Here is a 12,191-nt window from a genome sequence, read left to right on the forward strand (position 1 = left end):
CTTTCCACAAAGTCAAACAGAAAGGCTGGAGGTAAAGAATACAGAGCAGCAATTTGGATGAAAATGATCCTTCAGTTAAGATTTTGTCTGTTCAAAAACTTCAAAAGAAATAACTTTCCAAGATTTTTAGAAAGACATGACACCTAAGATGTATTTTTAATTAAGGAACAGAACTAGCCAAAGAAAAGAATGCCAGTATTAATTTAAGTTGTAGAGAGAAGGAGAAAACTTTGAAAAACGATGAAAAAATGGGAAGATATGCCAATTTTTTAAATAAACATTAAGGGAAATGAAACCATTTTAATCAAGGATATGGCACAAAGATTTGATGGCAGAGTAAATAGCTTCATCACAACTCAAGTATAAATCTAAATGGTGCCTCTTGTACATGTTATCTGTGACTCAACTGTTCAATAGTTTAGTAACACCAACACCAAGATCAGAGGATCCTTGTAAGAATTAAATTGAATAATATGCGCACGGTGCTTTTATTTACTCCATTATAAGCAAGTGATAAACGCTTGTTAAATGTCCTTCTCCTCTCCATAATGAAAAAAACACCCACACAAATTGGACAGTATAGTATAGTTGAGAGAACACCTGATTTGAATTTAGAACTGGTAAACGACCTCGGGAAAGTCAGTTCACCTCTTTGGCTTTCTGACTACTTATCTGTAAAAATGAGTATTGGTTCATTTGGTCTCTGTTCAAGGTTACATAGCTAGCAAGGATTAGATCCACGCAGAGGTCTGACACCCAATCTGGGCTCTTTTTTGCTCTAAACTTGTCATCTTACGGGATTCTTCGGGACTGTCGCAAAAAAGAAAGAGTACCGTCTAAATGCAAGCCCTATCCCCAACTCCTGCCCACCCACCACCAACAGAACGGAGGATGAAATGCTACTGGATAGACTACTGCAGAGCTTAACGGTATTTTTCTAAAATCCTTGCTATTTATTATCAGTGAATAAGGGTCATGAAGATCCATGAGTATTTTCCTGTTAGCCTCCACACACACACACACGCCCGGTTTCTCTCCTCCAAAGAATAGGTTATAGGTGCAAAACTTCAAAGGTCTGCACTTGCAAGATGACAAGCAAACCTTGGGGTGTGACAACCCAACGGCTGTCACCATGAGCAAGTCACTTTACCAGCTGGTCTCTGTTGTAGCTCTCTATGGCTTCAAAACAAACCGCTTCAAACTCAGTGGTGTAAAAAACCACAACAATCATTTATTGTTATTTCTCACATTGCTGGGGATTTACTGTGCTCAGCTAGGTGGTTCTCACCTGTGATCTCTCACGCACCTGCCATCAGGTGACAAGCGGGACTGGATTCGTCTTGCAGGCTTCTTCACTCACACGTCTAGCAGTGAGTACAGGATGCTGGCCGAGACCACAGAGGAGCCTGTTCGCCGGAACGCCTCCAGGTGGTTTCTCCTTGTGGCCTAGAATTCCTCGCAGTCCGGCAGTGGGGCTCCCCGGGCGAGCAGAGAGCGTGGGGAGACGGAGAGGGAAGGAGAGAGGGCGTATGAAGTGACTGAGCACCAGGCGGAGTTGCATCACCTTTTATGGTAGTCTCAGAAGTCACCGAGGGTCACTTCTGCCATCCTGCATTAGATACAGTGGTCACAAGAGTCTACCCAGTTTCATGGAGAAGGGACAGAGTCTCCACCTTTTGAGGGAGTGACAAGATTCTCTGCAGCACACTGAGCCTAACAGTAAATACCACCCTCACTGTCCGTCACAGACACGTGCCTGCGTACCAGCATAAGAGGATACATTTCCAAAGTACCCAGTTGACTCTCCCTGACTCTTGGTATAGAGTAAACCAAGACGTCTTGCACACCTATAGACCTGGTGTCTTTGAAATGCCAACTAGGTGATGGCAGGTTTTCAATCCCTCTTGGCACATGAATTTAAAAGGCTGTGCTTCATTTTCCTTCACTGAAAACACTGCTCAAAAGCAGTGTTTATGCAGACCTCTTAGACAAAACAAAAGAGAACGTGTTCATTTGTAACTGTCAAATTAATTGCAAATTATTTTTCATTCAACTGAGAACAAAACAATCTCATAATGACAGTGAAATTTTTCTACATAGAAAAGTGATGGTGAAAAAAGCCAAGAGTGGATTAGTTGAACCAGGTATCATGTTCTGACAAATTTGCCAGGGAAGTGGGACAGGAGGGTTGGCTTAATATTGTTGTTTCTTAAGGAGGAAAACATTCAAGAGAAATCATCCACAAATAAATCAGTAAGTCTGTTAATAAAGAATCCCAAAGGTGGCTAATGATACTTGAAGAGGAACCAATCTATTTTCTGCCGATCTGTCTTCCTTTTGTATATGGCAAGAACAAGGTTCTTAAATCAGTAAGAAGCAATGTATAAACGACTCGTCTAGACTCAAGTTCACGTTGTTCTGTGACACCATATAAGATGAACAGTAAGTTGACTCGATCGGGTGCCCTATACTGATGTTTTCAAGTTTTCAGTAAGCGCGTTAGCCATACCAACCGATATCCCAGTAGAAACAATCCTAGGATCAACGTGATTATTTTCACCAATGATTTAATCCTTGGAAATTATACAGTCCAGATATATTAGGGTATACTTCAGCAACAAAATAAGCACACCAAATCTCAGTGGCTTAAGAACTATCTGTTTTAAATGCATATGCTGTGTCGGGTGTAAGCTAGCTCCGCTCTGTGTACACGTTAGTTGCTCAGATATTTAGGCACAAGGAGCATCTGTCGTCTCAAAACTTGCTGTTATTGGGTCAGGTGGAAAAGGAGCTTTGGAAGGTCTTGCGCTTTCGAAGAAGGGTCAGACACCTCGGCCAGCTCAAGTCAGTCCCATCAAACCCAAAGGAAGCCATAAAATGGCTCTGTGTACCCAGAAAGGGGAAGAGGCAGAAACTGGTGAACAGCATTCAGGACTAGCACAGAATTTAATGACTGAGATCAAAACAATTAGATCAAAGAGCCAGGGAAAGGAGAGCTGAGAAGTAGAAGGGATTTCCCAGGCAAATTCACCACATGGAAGCTACTTTCCCATCCCAAACTCTGAAGTATAGGTAGGGTGGATATATTTGGAGGGCCAGGAATGGAGCTGGACAAGCACTTAAGGCACAGATAGCTAGGTAGCAACTCACTCCCCTGCAGGCCCATATGGTTCCTCACGTTTGTAAAACAAATACAAGAATGCTGCTGTAGTCAAGAAAAGATAAACCATATTTTTATTGTGGAAATAATTTTCCAATGTTTTATATTTTCATATGAAGTTAGTTGGGAACCCAGTATTAGATAATATTTTTGTTTTGCTTTTGTTTTTGGACTTAAGTGTAGACAGTTGAGGTATTTGTATTATCCTGTCGTACACAGCAAGGCCCCTCTTCTCTTTTTCCATTTTATTGGCATTTGTGTCTCCTATTCCCTTCCCTCCACATGGAACCATTCTACTCTGTTTAATACACATCCTTTCTCTTTGTATCATTTTGCAAAATGTCTATTATTCTGTGTACATGCATTTGGAATTTATGAAAATGGCATTTCACTATGCTTCATTTTGTTTCTTCCTTTCCTCAGTGCTATGTTTTGTGAACCACCCACGTATCGTATCTACATATGGTTGAATACCTACGACTATTGCATAGCACTCTAGGTGTGTGGGTACCACATTTCCCCGATCCACTTGCCCAGCAATAACTATTAAGATTGCCCCCAGATTCCCACCCCCCAAAATAACATTGCAAGGTACATCTGTGCATGTTTCCTTATGGACCTGTGTAAGAATTTGTTTGGATACACGCGTGCACATGCACACGAGTGAGACTGCTGGTGAAAAGGGGGGTGTATACCTAATTTGACTAACTGCAGAGATTTTTTAGAACGGTTATACTTTAGCATTCCCAACATCCTCTTCCTTCCCCTGACTGGATAGAGTGTGTCTGATATTCACGTACCCATATGTATATGAAAGTGTCCAGCATACTAAAAGTAATATTTTAAAGCGGTATAGCCTTGTTGTGGGGGCTAGAATCATATTGCCTCCATTCAAATTCCCATTCTGCCAATTACTGCTTGTAGGACATTGGGATGTTAGTCTTTTTTTTTTTTTTTTTTTTCAGTTTCCTCATCTGTAAAATGTGACTATATCCAGCAGATAGGATGGTTGAATGGGTTTAAAGGAATGCTTAGCAGAGCACCTGGTCCATTGTAAGCACTATGAACTATTACTGTTGGTATTGTTATTATTCCTACTAATTGATAAAGCTCGGATTGTGATACCGATTATGTTACCATCTTTCTGCTTCAACTCCAAAAAGTTTATGACACAGATATTCCTGCCCTGGCCAGTTATACACAAATTGGGCGATGCGGAGAACACAGGATCTCCTTCAATTACTGTGGACTGTCTGGGCTTGTCAGCAGCAGAAAAGACATTACAGGTTTGCATACTGTTTTTTTTTTTTTTTTTAAGTTTTAATGTTTGTTTATTTCTGAGGGAGAGAGAGAGACAAACCGCAAGCGAGGGATGGGCAAAGAGAGAGAGAGACACAGAATCCAAAGCAGGCTCCAGGCTCTGAGCTGTCAGCACAGACCCCGACACGGGGCTCAAACCCACAAACCGTGAGATCATGACCTGAGCCAAAGTCGGACGCTTAACCGACTGAACCACCCAGGCACCCTTACATTCTTTTAAACTAGGAAAACAACATATATTATATTATAGATCTGACTCCAAGATGTTTCTCCAACCACCTAAATGCCCTGTCATCTATGCACTTTCCTGATCTTTAACTACAAATAGCCCAGACTGAAAACACTGAAATAAAGAAATGCCTTCTTGGAATCAAATGACACATCACTCTGGAACCAAAAGACTCTGTTAAAGGCATTCTACCACCGGGCTGAGGTTCTACTTCCTTCAGAACAACACATTAATTAGAATCTTAGTTCCTATTCCAGTGCTAGGGACAATAAAAATGGCCAATAAATGCCAGGCAACTGAATACCGTTGAGTGAAAGACTGAGTTCTCCCTTAAGGGCTACAATAGTAAAAACTGACTGGGTCACGGAGGAGAATTGAGATTCAATTTCAACTTTCTCTTGCCTTGTGTCTAGAGTTTGCCATGAAGACCATGGAACATCGTGGGTAGGGCACTTTAGAGCAGTGGTCTCAACTGGGGGTGATTTTGCTCACCAGGAAACACCTGAAAATGTCTGGAGGCGTTTGTAGTTGTCACGACTGGGAGATGCTCCTGGCGTGTGGTGCGTGGAGGCCAGGAAGGCTGCATCCTAGGAGGCACAGAACAACCTCCACAACAATGAATTTTCTGGCCTAAACATTCCCAAAGTTGAGGAAGTCTGTTCTTGGGCTTGAGATGCCTGAGTTTACACCCCAGCCACTACTCATGAGCTCTGAGACCTTTGATGAGTTGCTCAACTTTCTTCATCTATATACTTTGGCTCATCATTGTCATGTTATGTCTGGCATATTGATGGTGTTCAGTGAATGCTAACTTCTGTTGCTTATTATTGTTGTTATTAATTATAGTAATTCACGCATACAAGTAATCTCTTGAAGGCTGCTGCCTATGCCTTAATGAGATGCATCATTTTAACTACTATGTAGGAATTATGAAAAATTGTTCTTCTTCTAGTTTGTAATCCTGAAGTACACATGGATGTTTCTGGTGTGATGCTGTCAGTCTTTCTAAGGAGTTTAATATTCCTGTTCTGAAATAGCAGAAACAAACCTAACATATTGAACAAAAATAAGAACTGATCATAACATAGCACCGATACACCGGGAAACTTGCATGGGAGCCAAAGTTTCCCACTAGTTTTCTCTGCAAACAAGATTACTTTCTTGTTTTCACATTCAACTTTTTATCATGAAAAGGAACTTTGGAAAATGAACCTAAAACCTTATTTTATTTGATCAGAAATATTCCGGTGTTTCTTTGCGGAGTAATTCCATGCACAATCACCAGTCCGCCCCAGCTGCCACGTCCCCTGACATTTTATCACAATAGCGTAGACCAAGGTGACAGAAGCAGCCCACCCAAAAACATTTCCTCTGCGGACATTCCTCAAGCCACAAGATCAATCAATCATCTTTCATATGTGACTCTGCTTTTATTTTTTTTAAGGCAATGCTCTATTTCATTTATCATTCTCAGGGCCGCTTCAGAGTGCTGAACGATCAGTCTAACATTTTTCAAAGGGTACAATTGTCTTGAATTGCAAAGAGATTTTTTTTGACCAAGGAGTATGAAAAATATGAAAGATCAGTGCCTTTCATTCACTTAGGACTTCTCTCAATTCCTGTTTACTTTGAGCCTACCCAGGAGTTAAAGATGCTGAGCTAAAAGAAACCATCTAGCTTCAAGGAACTCACTACCAAGGGAGAAAGACAGATACACAGCTGCAACGTGGTCGATTTAGTATAAATATTTTATCATGAAACTGGTAAGAACTAGGAGCTGTGGGGGTTTGGACATCTAGATTTAAGGAGTAAGGTCAAGATTCCTGGAGGATACTGGCCAGTCAACATTCTCAAATGTGCAGCTTTCACCCCCACCAGGCTTCCCAAAACTTCTCTTACTGCAGTCGCCAGTGAACTCTACAATGCCATGTGCAATGGATCCACCAGTAGCAACTCTCACAGATGCCCCGCCCCCTTCCTGCTTCTTGATGTACTTTCTTCACTTGCCTTTGAGAACACTATACCCTCTGGGTTTTTTTCTCCCATTTCATTTGATTGTTCCTTCTCAGGATCATTTGCTGGTTCCTCCTCATTGCCCCCAACCCAGAATGAAGCAGAGATGTCTCAGAATTCAGTCTTCCCTATCTCACTCCCTCTGTTGGCTCATTCAATGTTGTGGCTTCAAATATCATCTAGATGCTGATGATGCTCAAACTCCTACATCTAAGCTGCACTTCTTCCTGAAATCCAGATGCATTGAACTACCTACTCACTATCTCCACCTGCATGTCTAGTAGGCATTTTTGAATTTGTTATGTCCCACACTAAACTCCTGGTGTCACTGCCTTCCCCCAACCTGCTCCTCTTGAAGTATTCTCCATCCCAATAAATGGCATTCTTCAATTGCTCAGGCCCCGAAATTCGGACTTATCCTTGACATCCACCCTCTTTCTCTTTCTCATACATGATCTGTTAGAAGGTGCTTTCTGCTCTATTTTCAAAATAGGACACACCTCAACACACATCCAGAATCTTACCACTTCTTACCACCTCCACTGTACCTCCATCAGCTCTGGCCTGGATAAACACAATAGCCTTCTGATTGTTCTATCTGATATCATCCTTGCTCCCCTACAGACCAAATTCAACACAGCGTGATAGGCAGAAATCTAAGATGGCCCCCAAGATTTAGGTCTTATATAATCCCCTTTATTTGAGCTTGGGAATAGTCAGTCGTTTGACTGAATTATCTTATGTAAGACTCCATCAAAGAATGCTAGAGGAGGGTTGGAAGTCAGAAAGAAGTGCCCCCATTGTCTTGAAAGAAAGTAAATAGCCCTGTTGTAAAATGTCTATGGGGGGCACGTGACAAGGAACTGTGGAAGGTCTCTAGGTGCTGAGAGTGTTTCCTGGCTCCAACCCCAATAATTCAGGATAATCTCCCCATCTCAAGATCCCTAACTTAATCACATCTGCAAAGTACACTTTCCATGTACTAACATTCACAACTTCTGGGGATTAACATGTAAACATCTTTCAGGGACCACCGTTCAGCTTACCACACTTTATGCACAACAAAACACAAATCACTTCCCAATCACTTTCTCTAACTTTCCTTCTGACTACTTTCCACTATCTAATACACTATTTTACTAATTTATCTTATCTCTCTCTACCACTAACATATAAACTATATGAGGGCAGGAACATGTCTGTTTTGTTCATCACTGTATATCCTGTGTCCAGAATTGTACCTGGTACACAGTAGGCCCTTAATAAACTCTTAAGCAAATGAATAAAACACAAATTACCAGCCCTACGGCTTCCCCATCCCCTTCTTCCTCCAATCTTTCTAGATCCTACGCATATCGTGTTTGCTACCCTTACTATGAATAAAGATCAAATTCCTTACCAAGAGATTCTTCCCTGCCTCCTACTTTTTTAAAGAGTCAGCTGAAATCTTACAACTTCTGCCACTTATGACTAATAACTTATAATCACAATCAGGGTTTTCTTTCTTTGGCTAATACAGAACACCATTTATAACACTATCATGGAATATCTTCCTTGATTCTTATTAGGATTACAATTAGTGGTCTGTGTAAGTAAGTACCTTTCCCATTTGGCCATGACTTCAAGGAATGATGCTATATTCTACATTTGTTTGCTAATAATTTTTAGCACCATGAATGGCACATGAAAAGTGCTCAAAATATGATGAATTGGGTTTTAAAAAGTGAAAGATGAAAAATAGCTGATAACATTTTTGTGAAAGTGGAAGATATTTTGGAAATGGCTGCAAGCTAATATTTTTTTAGAAACCCAAATGCATATTGCTCAACACAAACCTAAGATAAATTCTTAAGCGAGATGACCCTAAAGAGAGAATGTTAAATGACGTTATACAACTTATTCATCGCGTACACTTTTTCTTTCTCTTAAGGATAACTCTGCTTTTATTCATATGATAAACACACATCATGAGTAATTGGAACAATAGAGACAATTACAAAAAGGAAAGTAAAATGTCACCCCAGGTACAATACCCAGGAAAAAATCATAGTTTTCATAAAGAAGACTATCATCCCACACAACTATGAATAAGCACAGAAAAGAGGGTAGAGAGACAAATACTTTTATAAAATTGGAGTCATTCAGCACGCTCATTTTTGTAGGTATTAATTCGTTTCCATTTCTCGTGAAGATGGTGAATAACATGGACTGCTGGGGCCCTCTTCAAAATGAACCCCGGAGAAACTACACAAGTCAGCAAGAAACATGAGTCAGAGGAACTAACAACAACAGAAAAGGAGACATGTGAGACAGTCCTGGTAAAACACAAGGCTGACTGTAGACGGTACACGTGGCTGGGCTTGACGGGGGCTCAGAGCGCAGGGCAGTAGGGGGCAGGATGGCCATGAGAGGACAGGATGCAAACAGGCTCCTAAGTTTTCTCGCCTTTTCTCCCTACTTACCTTTACCTGCCTGTTTCCATGAAGATCAGAGTTGTCCAAAACCAAAACAGGTGGGAGTTCCCAACTGCCTACCGGCACGGACTCCTCTCCCTCAACCAGGACCCCCTGCACACCTCCTCCGCTCTGAGCCCCCAGGACGGGTCCCAACACTGCCTCTGCGAACGGAGAAGCTTCCTGATGGAGTGGCAGGAAAGAAGTAGAAACAATTTTGGAGTACCGTGAATTCTCCTGGGCCATATGCTTGCCTTTCTGGTTAAACTCCCGGATAGGAGCTGAACAACATAGGCCAACTGAAATAGAATTATTGTAACACAGAGACCAAGGTTTTTATTTATGTATGTATTTATACACAGATATGCACATTCATTCTTAGATAATGAACAGTACTAGTAAATTAAAACAGAAACAAACATTTTTTTTTAAAGATCCAAGTGGAAAGGTTAGGAAAATACATTTGTAATCACGAGCACAACAGGTGGAATAAACAGAAGGGTGAATGTAGCTGAAAAATAATTCAATAATGTGGGAAATCATACCTGACAGATTTTCCCAGAAAACAGCAGGGAAACATAAAGAAGTAGGAAATGTATAGGCAGGGTAAAGAGATACAAAGGACAGAGGATTGCTGATAGGGGCACCAAAATAAGAGAAGAAAAAAAGTGATGGGGATTGTATTAAGTCGGGAAAGTAAGGCCATTCTCTTATAACAAACCACCCCAAACCTCTAGCCTAGCACAATAAAGTTCACAAAACTATAGGTCAGAGTCATTCAGGGACTCGGGCTCCCACCATACAGCGGTTCGTTCACTTTCCAGACCGTCAAAGTGTGCCACTGGGTGCTTACCAGCCAAACAGTGAGTGAAGAGAGCACAAGGAGACAAATGCGAGATATTTTAGAGGCCGGGCCCAGAGGTGGTACAGATCACTCCCGTTTATACACCACTGGCCAGAACTCAGCCAACCATTAGAGGTCTGGAAACTGTAGTTTAGCTGTGTGCAAGGGGAAAAGAAAAGAAACATTTATAGTATGAATACTAGTATTCTTTGCCACTGAAACATATGGAGAAATTAGGATGATAAAATTCTCAGAAATGAAGATTAAAGCCTATGTAAAGAATTAATAGAGTACACAACAGGAGATATAAAGGAAACCTCACTGCATACATTAAAATAAAACTTAGAATCATCAAAAGCAAAGAGAAAATTCTATAAACTTCTAAGAAGAAGGAGTAGATCAAATACAAAAATAATGAAAATCAAACAAAACAAAACAAAACAAAACAGGCATCTGGGTGGCTCAGTCTGTTGAGCATCTGACTCTTGACTTCAGGTCAGGTCATGATCCAAGGCAGGGTCATGGGATCGAGCCCCACATCAGGCTCCACACTGTGCATGGGAGCTAAGATGCTCCCTCTCCCTCTCTCTCTGCCCCTCCCCTTACCCCCCTCAAAAAAAATGAAAATCTGATTGACATGAGATTTTTTTCACCAGCCAACAATGAATTCAGGAGAATGGAATATTTTTAAAATACTGAAAGAAAGGAATATTAGATGGAGAAATGTACATCCAGCCTATTTACCATTCCAATGTAAGCATGTAATAAGATTTTTCTCAGGCACACAAGCCTCAGAACATTTGTCACACAATAACCCACTTTAAAATCACTCTTAGAAGGACCATCAAAATGGCCAACGGACACATAAAATGATGCTCAACGTCACTAGTCGTCAAGGAAATGCAAATCAAAAACACAAGGAGATATCACCTCACACCTGTCAGAATGGATGACATCAGGAAGAGAAAAGACGGGCACCTGGGTGGCTCCGTCGGTTAAGCAGCCGACTTCGACTCAAGTCAAGATCTCACAGCCGGTGAGTTTGAGCCCTGAATCGGGCTCTGTGCTATCAGTGCAGAACCTGATCCGTATCCTCTGTCCCTCCACTGCTCACTCGTGTGTGTGTGCACTCTCTCTCTCTCAAAAATAAATAAACTTAAAAAAAAAAAAGAAATATCAGAGGTACAGTTGTAATTCTAAGTGAGAACAGAAATCACTTCAGGAGAACTCTCTAAGGTATATGAGAATTAAAGGCGGTCAAACACCTTGAAAATTGTTTGCCTACAAAGCCAAGACCAAAACATTTAGAAAATACATTTATAGCATGCTGGAGCTAAATTATAGGACAATATTAATAAGGTAAAGAACAGGGGAAGGATTCAAGATGTACAAGGGCATATTCACATCATTAAGGGGCATGTAGGTATTGGTAAGTTTAAGAAATCAATGGAGGCAAATGAACACGAGGGTGGGTTTTATGCTATGTGAGCCATATGAACAAAAGTAAAAAGTCAAATTTAAAGAAGCAGAATAAAAAGTGACACGTTCAGTGGAACTTATGAATTTAAAAAAGTATAATAGATGGAAAATATGAAATGAGATAGCAATATAAGCCTTGTTAAAACTGTAAAAAAGTCAGAGAAAGACCGACAGCGTATGATTTCACTCATATGTGGAATCTGAGAAACACAGCAGATGCACAGAGGGGAAGGGAAGGAAAAAGAAGAGAAAAACAGAGAGGGAGGCAAACCATAAGAGACTCTTACATACAGAGAACAAACTGAGGATTACTGCGAGGGAGGGTCGGGGGAATGGGTTAAAAACAGATGATGGGCATTAAGGAGGGTACGTTTTTGTGATGGGCACCGGGTGTCGTATGTAAGAGATGAACCACTGGGTTCCACTTCCGAAGCCAAGAGTACGCTGTATGGGAACTAACTTGAATTTAAATTTAAAAAAAAAAAACTGTAAAAAAAAAAAGTAAATATGAATTGGTTAATTCTAGCAATTAAAATACAGAAGTGTTCAGTTTGGATTTTTTTAAAAAAAGTGTATTCCAAAAATACCCCCCAAAATCCTTAAAATGAAGACACAGAGATATTTCTAAGTTGGGTGAATATGTGCTGGCCAAGTATGAACCAAAATAAAGCCAAGAGAGAAATGTTAATGTGT

The sequence above is a fragment of the Lynx canadensis genome, chromosome X, assembly GCF_007474595.2.
Source record: "Lynx canadensis isolate LIC74 chromosome X, mLynCan4.pri.v2, whole genome shotgun sequence".
Taxonomy (NCBI): domain Eukaryota; kingdom Metazoa; phylum Chordata; class Mammalia; order Carnivora; family Felidae; genus Lynx; species Lynx canadensis.